Below are 12,000 nucleotides of genomic sequence, written 5' to 3' on the forward strand. Positions count from 1 at the left end.
TGGACTCTTACAAACAAACGCTCAGGATTTCATACTGAAGAACTCTGAGGTGAGGTGAAGTTGCTCAGTCGTGTCCGACTCTTTGTGACCCCGTGGACTGTAGCCTACCAGGCTCCTCCATCCATGGGATTCTCCAGGCAAGAATACTGGAGTAGGTTGCCATTTCCTTCTCCAGGGGATCTTCCCGACCGAGGGATCGAGCCCAGGTATCCCGCATTGAAGAACTTTAGGAGGTGGGGAATATTCTCCAGGGGCTGATTATGTGAGTTGAGGTCTGAATGACAAAAATAAAGCAGCACTGTCAAAATCTGGGATAGAATATTCCTGGCAGAGGGACAGCAAGGGAAATGTCCTAAGGCTAGAAAAAGTATAGTTTTAAGAAACAGAAAGGAGTCCAGGTGTGCCCAGAGCCTAGTGAGTACAGGTGAGGGTCATGTCAGTTGAGGATACTGAAGCCAGCTTTACAAGATTGTAAGCACAGTGGAACCAGTAAAATGTGGATTTTTTTTTTTTTTTTTTACAGATGGGGCATTATGATTCTATCTGCATTTTGAAAAGATCACTTCGACAACTGTATGAAGAATGGACCATGAGGATCAAATGGATGTAAAGTCTAGAGTAAGTGGTAGAGCCAATGGATTGAAGGTCTGAAATAGTTTAAACATTGTTTCTGAGAGACTACGTGACAAAGCCAGTAGTAGGAATAGGATCTTGTGTTTGGGTGTAAGACGATTTCTGGTGAGCGCTAGGTCTAGGATCTAACCACCAGAGAATATAGCTGATGTGCTGTGAAACCACACTTAGGAATCTCACTTATTCATTCAACAAGTATGTTTTCAGTGCTTCCCATGTGCCAGTCACTGTCTGAAGCCACAGGTTTACAGCAGCGACAAAAACAGACAAAAACTCCCTGTGCCAAATGGCTTTATAAGTTAGTGGGTTAGAGAGATGAGCGATCAAGACATACCGACAAGTGTGAGGTATGGTGAATGGCAAGGACGAAGGAAGGAGAGGTGGCTAGAGGCTCAACCAGGGAGCATTCCTCATCAATCATGATACAGAGGTGGATTTTCTTCTGTAGTGTGGTGGTGGGGCATGGAGAGAACATACTCAGATTTACATTTATAAAGGGATCACTAGGGCTACCATCTGGGGACAGACCTTTTGTGGGCAACAGAAGAGACCTCAAAAGTTCTGCCCTGATCCAGGCAAGAGAGAAAGGTTCTTCCTACATGAAGGCAGCTGTGGTGGAGGTGAGCAAAAGTTGAATTCAGGATACATTTTGAACATGGAATGTCAAATTCACAGCAGTCATCTTTGAGAGCTGGCCCTTTGTGATTTGCTCAGCTCATTCATCCCCAAGAAACCACATTTGTAAGAAAGCTTGGCATGGTCAAAAATCAAATCTCTTCAGTGTGGCAATTCTCTTCATACTTACAATCACACTTCATCATTACAAGAGCTTCATGAGGTAGGTTTCATTAACCACCTTGCAGATTGCTGTACATCATGGATCTTGTAGATTCTATATAAAAGGCATTAAATTTTGCAGATACTAAAAGAATACATGGTTATTTTCCATTACTTGTCTTTGTTTGATTTAATAGCAGCCCCGAGTTGAATTCTGTCTGTTTTGAAAAATTCACAAGAGAGTATACATATTTTTTTGGTTAAAAGTCAGAATAGTCTATAGTTTTATTCCATGAGAAATTCAAGAGATAAATATGACTCTATTTAAAACCTCACAAAATGTTTCCTACCCACATTTTGTTTCACAGGTCACTGTTTCTCTGTGTCTTCAGTTCTTGCTCTTGCTCCCAGACCGTAAGGCCTTTCAAAAATAGAATAGTTGCAGCTGAGCCAAGTAGTCTTGGCTTGAAATTACTTTTACTTTTGGAATATTCTTTCTGCATTTAACACTTATGATTTTGGCTAAAGCAGGGACTGTCACTGGCTCTCATCCCCATTTCCCCAAGCACTAGCCTCACTTCTGGCTGAGCCACAAGAGCAATTAAAACATCCTGAGAGATTAATCAAAACGGTGTTGGAGGAAGATCAAGGGCTCAAGGAGCTGAGAACTCAGGGTATCAAAGAGCTGTTCTAATAAATATGAAAAATTATTTAAAATACTGTCAGGAAAGGTGTAAGAAGATTGTGACCCAGGTCCTGAAGAATCAATAATGGAAGGGAATTGACAAGGAGGTCAGTAGAAGCCAGTGATGATGAGAGCAGAGTGTTAAATGCTAATAGCATGGCTAGACCTCATAGTAGAAGGAGTTCTGGAAGAGCAAGGGGAGGTGGTATGGTAGGTTGTCTGGATAGGAGGAATTGGCTCACCCACTATCTAATTGTGAGTTGATTCTTTAAAAATATTGAATATTAAAAATACATTCTTTAAAAATAGATTCCTCCACCTGACAGCAAGTATTCTCAGGAGGTGGCCAGCATTCACTTAAAGCAAGAGGTGGAGGGAACTTTCAGAAAAAATACTAAGTGTATAGGGGAGTGTGCTGATCATGGAGTAAGAAATTCAGAGGACACGGTGAAAATTGTTATTATCTGTATCTACCACATTGAAGTAAACTGAAGCTCAAAAAGGATCATTTATCCAATCACAGGGCTTCTAGGTGGCAGTGAAATGAGACTCCTTTTATTAATATAATTTTATGACTCCAGATCCTATGCTCTTTATAGGGGCTATGAAGCTAATGTAATGTAAGCTAAGCTCAATGTAATGTCAGAGAAATGTTATTCTTTACCATGCTTTAGCCAACAAAGCACTGCAACACAGACATGTAACAATGCTTCTGATGGTAAGAGTTGAATTCTGTACCCCACATATGAGAGGTCTCAGTGTGCTGAGAGCTGTGTTGATCACCTCTAAAGAAATTTGTTCAAGTGCTGGTCAGGGTAAACTCTGGACTTGATAGCCTCTAGTGTGTGCTTTAGAATAGGCCTGGAAAAAAGCAAGGGAAATGAATTTGGTTGCTGAAGATGTTTGGCCACATCACAGTGTGATTAAGGGCCAGCATGGATGGAGGAGCCTGGTAGGCTGCAGTCTATGGGGTCGCTAAGAGTCAGACACGACTGAGTGTCTTCACTTTCACTTTTCACTTTCATGCTTTGGAGAAGGAAATGGCAGTCCACTCCAGTGTTCTTGCCTGGAGAATCCCAGGGACGAGGGGGCCTGGTGGGCTGCTGTCCATGGGGTCACACAGAGTTGGACACGACTGAAGCGACTTAGCAGCAGCAGCAGTGCACCTAGCTATGAAAAGATGCTATGCAGAGCCATGAAAAATAGAGCTTCATATCACTGATAGCTTTCCTGTATCCATTTCTTTTCCTGTATCCATTTTTAAATTTTCTCTTCTTATTCAACCATGTAAGTATTTAAATATTAATTCTTACCAAAATATAAAATTAAAAATTTCCTTTTTTTAAAAAAGAAAGTTTACCTGGTCAGAAGATGGTTGATAGAATGAGTAGGGCTGCCTTAGTGACCACCACATACAATGATAAGTAGAAATCTCTATGCACTTTGGGAGCAAAGGTTTTTTATGGTTCAGAATATAAATTACTTTTAAAAACATGACTTTGACCTCTTTCTCCAACTATTTGAAAAAAAGAAATAATTTGTATGGCAGTTCCTATTTTAAAAACTTTTTATTTCCCAACTAGAGGAGAGAAAGCTGTAACCTAAGTGCCTGCAGAGAAGAATGATGATAAAGCCTCAATTTACTGCAGAGAGGGGGCTTCCCTGGTGGCTCCGTGGTAAAGAATCCACCCGGCATTGCAGGAGACATAAGAGACCCAAGTTCTATCCCTGGGTCGGGAAGCTACTCTGGAGGAGGGCATGGCAACCCACTCCAGTATTCTTGGCCTGGAGAATCCCAGAGGAACATGGTGGGCTACAGTCGGTAGGGTCGCAAAGAGTCAGACATGACTGAAGCGACTGAGCAGACATACACACTCCAGAGAGACCAGAACAGTTTGAAACTTGGATGCATCAGAGGATGTGAGGTGGTCTGAGTCTTGGATCATCTAAGACCCAAGTGGAGATTGGTTGTCTACAGTGAAGATGAAACCTGGGCTCTCTTCCTCATCCAGCAAGCCATCAGGTAACTCTCTTTCCCCCAACCTCAGCAGGCAGATGTTTGTTCTCTGAAGAAGTTGAACTCAAGATGCTTGGAATGTGGTGGCAAGGATTATGGAAGACATAGGGAGTAAGTGAAAATGTGCGCAGGAATCATGAGTCCTTCAGGCTCATTCCTCATCCTGGCTCAAGGACAGAGGCCATCAGATATATGTTCTTCAGTCACTGAAGCAAGAAAATGAAGTATTTTCTGGAGCAACTGCTCAAGAAAAAGACATTTCTCACTACTGAGGTCACTGACGTTTGGGGTCAACTAAAGAAAGAGGCACCTCTGCTAAATGGCTTTACAGCACTGTCCCTCCACTCATCAAAAAGTGATGTCATATACCCAGATCTACTGCATAACCGTCAGTGCCTCACTCAAGCAGGAATTCAAAGGCAAGGGCCTCAGGATAGTTCGAAAACCCTCTAAAATCAAGGTCAAAGCCTAAATCAACGGGAAAAAAATGACTTGAAGCAAGAATATAACTCAAGGTAACTGAAAGCAAACTCTATAAAAGCTACTTTTAATACACTTTGGTAAGAATGAGCTTTTTTTTTGTTTGTTTGTTTTTGCATTTCTTTTCCATGGGGATGGTCTTGATCCCTGTCTCCTGTACAATGTCAAGAACCTCCATCCATAGTGCATCAGGCCCTCTATCTATCAGATCTAGGCCCTTAAATCTATTTCTCACTTCCACTGTATAATCATAAGGGATTTGATTTAGGTCATACCTGAATGGTCTAGTGGTTTTCCCTACTTTCTTCAATTTGAGTCTGAATTTGGCAATAAGGAGTTCATGATCTGAGCCACAGTCAGCTCCTGGTCTTGTTTTTGTTGACTGTATAGAGCTTCTCCATCTTTGGCTGCAAAGAATATAATCAATCTGATTTTGGTGTTGACCATCTGGTGCTGTCCATGTGTAGAGTCTTCTCTTGTGTTGTTGGAAGAGGGTGTTTGCTATGACCAGTGCATTTTCTTGGCAAAACTCTACTAGTCTTTGCCCTGCTTCATTCTGCATTCCACGGCCAAATTTGCCTGTTACTCCAGGTGTTTCTTGACTTCCTACTTTTGCATTCCAGTCCCCTATAATGAAAAGGACATCTTTTTCGGATGTTAGTTCTAAAAGGTCTTGTAGGTCTTCATAGAACCATTCACTTCAGCTTCTTCAGCGTTACTGGTTGGGGCATAGACTTGGATTACTGTGATATTGAATGGTTTGCCTTGGAGGCGAACAGAGATCATTCTGTCGTTTTTGAGACTGCATCCAAGTACTGCATTTTGGACTCTTTCATTGACCAAGATGGCTACTCCATTTCTTCTAAGGGATTCCTGCCCACAGTAGTACATATAATGGTCATCTGAGTTAAATTCACCCATTCCAGTCCATTTTAGTTCGCTGATTCCTAGAATGTTGACGTTAACTCTTGCCATCTCCTGTTTGACCACACCCAATTTGCCTTGATTCATGGACCTGACATTCCAGGTTTCTATGCAATAGTGCTCTTTACAGCATTAGACCTAGGTTCTATCACCAGTCACATCCACAACTGGGTATTGTTTTTGCTTTGGCTCGATCCCTTCATTCTTTCTGGATTATTTCTCCACTGATCTCCAGTAGCACATTGGGCACCTACTGACCTGGGAAGTTCCTCTTTCAGTATCCTATCATTTTGCCTTTTCATACTGTTCATGGGGTTCTCAAGGCAAGAATACTGAAGTGGTTTGCCATTCCCTTCTCCAGTGGACCACATTGTGTCAGACCTCTCCACCATGCCCGCCTGTCTTAGGTGGCCCCACACAGCATGGCTTAGTTTCATTGAGTTAGACAAGGCTGTGGTCCTAGTGTGATTAGGTTGACTAGTTTTCTGTGATTATGATTTCAGTGTGTCTGCCCTCTTGCAACACCTACAGTCTTAATTGGGTATCTCTTACCTGGAAAAGAAATGCAATAAAAGCAAAATGGCTGTCTGGGGAGGCCTTACAAATAGCTGTGAAAAGAAGAGAAGCAAAAATCAAAGGAGAAAGGAAATATATAAGCATCTGAATGCAGAGTTCCAAAGAAGAGCAAGAAGAGATAAGAAAGCCTTCCTCGGTGATAAAAGCAAAGAAATACGGGGAAAGAACAGAATGGGAAAGACTAGAGATCTCTTCAAGAAAATTAGAGATACCAAGGGAACATTTCATGCAAAGATGGGCTCGATAAAGGACAGAAATGGTCTGGACCTAACAGAAGCAGAAGATATTAAGAAGAGGTGGCAAGAATACACAGAAGAACTATACAAAAAAGATCTTCATGACCAAGATAATCACAATAGTGTGACCACTCACCTAGACCCAGACATCCTGGAATGTGAAGTCAAGTGGGCCTTAGAAAGCATCACTACAAACAAAGCTAGTGGAGGTGATGGAATTGCAGTTGAGCTATTTCAAATCCTGAAAGATGATGCTGTGAAAGTGCTGCACTCAATGTGCCAGCAAATTTGGAAAACTCAGCAGTGGCCACAAGACTGGAAAAGGTCCATTTTCATTCCAATCCCAAAGAAAGGCGATGCCAAAGAATGCTCAAACTACCGCACAATTGAACTCATTTCACACACTAGTAAAGTAATGCTTAAAATTCACCAAGCCAGGCTTCAGCAATACATGAACTGTGAATTTCCTGATGTTCAAGCTGGTTATAGGAAAGGCAGAGGAACCAGAGATCAAATTGCCAACACCTGCTGAATCATCGAAAAAGCAAGAGAGTTCCAGAAAAATATCTATTTCTGCTTTATTGACTATGCCAAAGCCTTTGACTGTGTGGATCACAATAAACTGTGGAAAATTCTGAAAGATATGGGAATACCAGACCACCTGACCTGCCTCTTGAGAAATCTGTATGCAGGTCAGGAAGCAACAGTTAGAACTGGACATGGAACAACAGACTGGTTCCAAATAGGAAAAGGAGTACGTCAAGGCTGTATATTGGAACCCTGCTTACTTAACTTCTATGCAGAGTACATCATGAGAAACGCTGGACTGGAAGAAACACAAGCTGAAATCAAGATTGCCGGGAGACATATCAATAATCTCAGATATGCAGATGACACCACCCTTATGGCAGAAAGTGAAGAAGAACGAAAAAGCCTCTTGATGAAAGTGAAAGAGGAGAGTGAAAAAGTTGGCTTAAAGCTCAACATTCAGAAAACGAAGATCATGTCATCTGGTCCCATCACTTCATGGGAAATAGATGGGAAAACCGTGGAAACAGTGTCAGACTTCAGACTTTACTTTTGGGGGGTTCCAAAATCACTGCAGATGGTGACTGCAGCCATGAAATTAAAGGATGCTTACTCCTTGGAAGAAAGGTTATGACCAACCTAGATAGTATATTGAAAAGCAGAGACATTACTTTGCCAACAAAGGTCTGTCTAGTCAAGGCTATGGTTTTTCCAGTAGTCATGTATGGATGTGAGAGTTGGACTGTTGGACTGTGTAGAAAGCTGAGTGCCAAAGAATTGATGCTTTTGAACTGTGGTGTTGGAGAAGACTCTTGAGAGTCCCTTGGACTGCAAGGAGATCCAACCAGTCCATTCTGAAGGAGATCAGCCCTGGGATTTCTTTGGAAAGAATGATGCTAAAGCTGAAACTCCAATACTTTGGCCACCTCATATGAAGAGCTGACTCATTGGAAAAGACTGTGATGCTGGGAGGGATTGGGGACTGGAGGAGAAGGGGATGACAGAGGATGAGATGGCTGGATGGTATCACTGACTCGATGGACTGATCTCTGGGAGATAGTGATGGACAGGGAGGCCTGGCGTGCTGCAATTCACGGGGTCACAGAGTCAGACACGACTGAGTGACTGAACTGAACTGAAATGAAGAATGAGCAGCACATCTATGAAACAAAGATGGATATGAAAAATAAAAGAAGACACCTATGGGAATTTAAATTATGATAGCCAAAGTTTTAACAAATCAGTAGAAGAAGGTATTAGATTTCAGAATAATTTTCCTGTATTTAGAACAAAAGCACAGAGAAAAAGATGATTGGAAGAGAAAGATTTTTTAAAAATTAAATATTTATCCACAAGGTCCAGCAACCTCATAGTAGGAGTTCCATAAAAATCAGAATAGGAAGAAATGGAGATTTTTAAATGAAGTGATCAAATAAGCGGTTCCATAATTGAATGAGTGAAATTTTGAAAATTAAACAGTTGTTTGCCTAGGTCAGAGGCTTCCAGCTGCTCCACAGTGGAATTAAAAGACACTTACTCCTTGGAAGAAAAGTTATGACCAGCCTAGATAGTATATTCAAAAGCAGAGACATTACCTTGCCGACTAAGGTCCGTCTAGTCAAGGCTGTGGTTTTTCCTGTGGTCATGTATGGATGTGAGAGTTGGACTGTGAAGAAGGCTGAGCGCCGAAGAATTAATGCTTTTGGACTGTGGTGTTGGAGAAGACTCTTGAGAGTCCCTTGGACTGCAAGGAGATCCAACCAGTCCATTCTGAAGGAGATCAGCCCTGGGATTTCTTTGGAAGGAATGATGCTAAAGCTGAAACTCCAGTACTTTGGCCACCTCATGTGAAGAGTTGACTCATTGAAAAAGAGTCTGATGCTGGGGGGGATTGAGGGCAGGAGGAGAAGAGGATGACTGAGGTGAGATGGCTGGATGGCATCATGGACTCGATGGACGTGAGTCTGAGTGAACTCCAAGAGATGGTGATGGACAGGGAGGCCTGGCGTGCTGTGATTCATGAGGTCGCAAAGAGTCGGACACAACTGAGCAACTGAACTGACCTGAACTGAATTGAAAGAATCTGCCTGTCAGTGTAGGAGACATAAAAGGCACAGGTTCGATCCCTGGGTTAGGAAGATTCCCTGGAGAAGGAAATAGCAATCCATTCCAGTCTTCTTGCCTGGGAAATCCCATGGATAGCGGATTTGGCTTGGTATAGTCCATGGGGTTGCAAAGAGCTGTACACAGCTGAGAGAACTGAGCATGCATGTTCCATTGCCTAGATCAGTGAATAAAAGACATTGGACACTGAACAAACCACATCATCTTGAGATTTTAGAATAAAGAAAAAATGATTAGATAAAAAAAATCTCCCAAAAGAAAAGATGGCACATAGTTAAACAAACAGGAGTAAGAATGCATGTGTGCCAAGTCTCTTCTGTCATGTCTGACTCTTTGCGACCCCATGGACTGTAGCCTGCAAAAGGCTCCTTTGTCCACGGGATTCTCCAGGCAAGAATACTGTGAGTGGGTTGCCATTTCCTCCTCCAGGGCATCTTTCCCACCCAGGGACCGAATCTTCCTCTCTTATGTCTCCTGCATTGGCAAGTGGGTTCTTTACTACTAGTGCCACCCTGGACACCCCCCAAGAGCAACATACTATTGGTAAATCTGGGGGGAAAAATCCAAGCTTTCAAACCAGCCTCAGCATCTGGTCGTGAGCCAAATTCTTAATCTCTCTGTGTTCACTCTTATTACCTGTAACCTGCAGATAACAATACCCCCTATTTCATGGCATTGTTAAGATAATTAAATGAGATAAAGCACAGAGTTCTCAATTCATGCTAGCTGTTTTTATATTGATAATATGACTACTGTACTTTTGAACAAGCTCTTCGACTAGGAAGAATTGTCTGGGAAAGCACAGGTGCTGAACATCATTTAAGTTATTATGAAATGGATAAAGGACTTACTAAGCATGGGATAACTGGAGGAAAGATTGAAATATTTAATTCAGATACTTGAATGTATAAAAATAAAAGCCACACATAATAATTATAAATAGGATCATCAAAAGATAAATAGCAAATGAAAATATAATTGCTATTCAATACAATCATGTGACAGAGTGTAATGTTATTAATTTATAAGGAACAATTTTAGGCAATTAAAAATCTATATATTAATATAAAATGGTCAAAGTATCTAGACAGATAGATTATAGGGGAGATTTTAAAAAATAAATATGAGAAACCAATTATTAGCCATAAAAATTATCCAGTTAAAACTATAATGAGCTGACATTTTTGGTCTAGGAATTTGGCAACAAACAACAGCATCAACAATTCATTAATTTCCTAGTTATATCTTCATTATGTTGTTGTTATTCTTCAGTCACTCAGTCGTGTCCATCTCTTTATGACCCCATGAACTGCAGCACGCCAGGCCCCCATGTCCCTCACCACTTCCTGAAGTTTGCCCAAATTCATATCCATTGCATCGGTGCTGCCATCCAGCCATCTCATCCTCTGATTCCCTCTTCTCCTTCTGCCTTCAATCTTTCCCAGCATCAGGGAATTTTCCAATGAGTCAGCTGTTCACACCATATGACCAAAATACTGGAGTTTCAGCTTCAGCATCAGTCCTTCCAATGAATGTTCAGGGTTGATTTCCCTTAAGATTGACTGGTTTGATCTCCTTACTGTCGAAGGGACTCTCAGGAGTCTTCTCCAGCACCGCATATAAAGATATACTTTATAATGAAGATATAAATTATATCTTCATCATACTTTATTTTATTATTTGCTTCTTATGTGCCTTTGTTTTATACATATCTTCCCAAGCAGGCTCTATGCATTGTTAAAACAGGAGCTCGGTTGTTTAGTTCGATGCAGTTTTCCAAGTGGAGTGGAGTGAGAAATCAGTCTGCCTGCTTTAGCCCCAGCACCTTCAATCCTGTGTCATGAATGGGAGTCCATCCTTAGGGCTGCTCTGGGTCTCTGCCCAGGAAAGCATGGATAGCAGGCAAGGTAATGATGGGTCCAGTGTGGGGCTTCAGTAGTTGGGGCACACAGGCTTCGTTGCTCTACCACCTGTGGGGTCTTCCTGGACGGGACTGAACCTGTGTTTCCTGCGTTGGCAGATAGATTCTTAACTGCTAGACCACCAGGGAAGCCCTGATCTCCATTCTTGTTCAGTCAAAATGTAGCAGTGGCCAGCTCTCAAGAAGTCACCAGATTCTAGCAAGGAAGTTGAGAAAGAGAAATTCAGAAGAAGCAAGGCTGGCATGAAGTGAATTGCTAACTGTAGAATTCTATGACGTCACCATGAACAAGGTCTTGAAGGATTTAGATGCATGATTAACTTTTGTTTTCTACGATATCTAATCTTTACAATGAGATGATTAAATTCACCAGTCTTACCTCATACACCACTATGTTTATTAGGAAAAAGAGTAAGTTTTTATTAAATGTTTCATTATTTAAATATATTCCAATTATATTCCCATTTTACCCTGAAAGAGTAATGAGAATATAATCTGTTCTTTTATAACAGCAAGTGTTATACTCTGTCCATAATTGGTCTTTAATTTTTGCCTTGTAAATTTAACTCCCATCAATTTGATGTATATTTGAAGAGTTTTAAGTTTCAGCATACTGCATAGCTTGCCATGAAAAAGTAAAACTTTTCTCTGATATCTCATTTGAGGCTTTATGTTTCTATGCTGATAAATATTCTCTTTGTTTTCAAGCTTTTTATCTAATATATTTGGGAAGGAAAAGAAAGTGCTTGCTTCATAGACTTGCTTCTGTTTCACTAAAACTAAATTGGCTTAGAAACATTATTTCATCCAGGATGCGGTATTAATAAATGAATTCCTGTGAGCAATTAAAAGACAGGGTTGGATTTTGAGATTCAGTCACACAGTAGGACAGCCAATTCTCTTATTCATAAGACCCTACTAAGGAGTTAGTTACTGCAGATATACTTTCTTCCTGGAGAGTCAATGACTATGTCTAGAATGTCACTTCATTAGAAGAGTACATGTGGACCATTTCAATATGCTTACATTTCCTTCACAATCTACACAAGCTCTAGCATAGCCAATTCAAAAATGTCACTCAAACCACCCATGGGGGGAG

This window comes from Budorcas taxicolor, chromosome 22 (assembly GCF_023091745.1).
Source record: "Budorcas taxicolor isolate Tak-1 chromosome 22, Takin1.1, whole genome shotgun sequence".
NCBI lineage: Eukaryota > Metazoa > Chordata > Mammalia > Artiodactyla > Bovidae > Budorcas > Budorcas taxicolor.